Genomic DNA, 1,791 nt, shown 5'->3' with positions numbered 1-1,791 from the left:
TGTGGGGAGAGATAGTAGAGAGTGCAACAGACTCAAGCTTGATTCTGAAGACCTTCCAGTCTTAGAGGCACAGGAGAGGAGCTGCTATGGAAACAGAGGTGGAATACTTTACATTAGAAGGACAGGGAGAATGGCCATAACAAGGTCTTTAAGGAAGTATATGTGCTAAGGAGAAGAATCAGTGGACTTATGGAAATGTGGGATTGAAGCTGCCCATCTATCAGCAAAACAGGACAGTGAGAGGTGTCTTGGGGGAGGTAATCAGTGGAAACCATACCGGAGTCGGTGGAAAAGTGAATTGAGAAACGAGAAATCAGTGCCAGGTTTACAGAAAACGTTACAGTTATGGGAGGATTGCTGTTGAAACGGATGGGAGAAATCGGGTTGAACTTGGGAAAGAATGAAGGCGATTTTGTATCTGCACAGTTTTTCATTCTATAAGGTACATATATCTCTGGATAGATTGTGTGATTTTGATATATTGGCAAACCGTATCCATATTTTTAATATATCTCATTTATTTCAATCATAACATAATAAATTGTTCCCAATCATACTGGCTCATCAGTTTTGCACTATGTTGACCATCCGGGAAACTGACAAACTTCCTTCATAAAATAAAATTGGGAAACTGGATCAGACGATCTCTTTCTCATTAGTAAGGTAATGAAGGAAAACTTTGGGTAAAACCACCTAAAACTACTCCTGAACCAAGGAAATGCAGACAGGGCAAGAAAGAATAGTCTAAAATCGAGAAGTAAAGAGAGATCCGGCACATGCTCGCTTGGACAGCACATATACTAAAATTGGAGCAATACAGAGAAGATTAGCATGGCACCTGCACAAGGAGGACATGCAAATTCTTGAAACGTTACATATTCCAAAAAAGAGAGAGAGAGAGAGAGAGAGAGAGGGAGGGAGAGATCGACCAGTTCTTGCAGAAATTCACAGTATCAAACTTACAGCATCATATGGATTACAAAGAACAACAACGAGTTGTACCTTCCAATTCCATTCTGCTTGCATGAACAGATGATGCTCAGAAAGCCTCTTTATCTCTCTGAGAATTGGTTTTCTCGTAAAAAATAAACGTGTTCACTCTATTGTATATTCCTCGATCTTCAATGAAAACATGGATTTTGAGGCCCATAACACAGCATTCTCCTCTGAGTAATGACTATATAACAGGGTCTAGCAGGTGTACCCTATTTTTCTCCATAGTCCTGTAGATGGTAATGTTACTTGTCGTTCTCTAAAGTTCGTAGAAACTGTGTCCTCCCATTTAGGTAACTACATTCCAAGGATGCATCCTCAAAAAACTTATTTTATAAAAAATGGTAGAGAATCTTCCAAATCGTCATTCTCCTTTTCAAATAAGTGTCCAGAATTGATGTCTTGTAAGCATGCCTGAAGGAGGGGAATTACCATCTAGGTGGAAATTCAGAAGCTATACAACATCTATTTACTGAGTCTAGCACCTGGCACGTGCCCACCCTCCTCCTCACTCAGCATTCCACAATACACTCTCCAAGCACGGGGGTTTCCTGCCTCACCAGGCAGAAACCCCATGAGACCCTGGTCATTCACTGCCTTCGTCTTCCTGACTATGCATACAGAGCTGCTTTCTGTTCTGCTGTCATTCGGCTTTCGTGGTTTCCCTAAACAGCAGCATAGCACAAGTAGAAAGCAGAGCTTACAGAGAACACCCTTGCTCTGCAGTGACATCTGCAACCCAGGCGTTCCAGGATTTCTGCTGCCTATGACATCATGGGAGCTGTAGCTAAAGGAAAG

The 1,791-nt window shown here is 41.8% G+C and overlaps 1 non-coding gene across 1 annotated transcript; it reads left to right on the top strand.

The window, feature by feature from the left end:
• The first annotated feature begins 776 nt into the window (after positions 1–776).
• Positions 777–883, top strand: LOC111722839. The gene has a single exon (XR_002771494.1). It is a non-coding gene; the product is annotated as a U6 spliceosomal RNA (small nuclear RNA).
• The last annotated feature ends 908 nt before the right edge of the window (positions 884–1,791 follow it).

Source organism: Otolemur garnettii, unplaced genomic scaffold (assembly GCF_000181295.1).
Source record: "Otolemur garnettii isolate 467f Iridium unplaced genomic scaffold, OtoGar3 scaffold00588, whole genome shotgun sequence".
NCBI classification, from domain to species: domain Eukaryota; kingdom Metazoa; phylum Chordata; class Mammalia; order Primates; family Galagidae; genus Otolemur; species Otolemur garnettii.
Note: the sequence above shows the minus strand (reverse complement) of the source record. Positions and strands in the feature narration are given on the sequence as shown.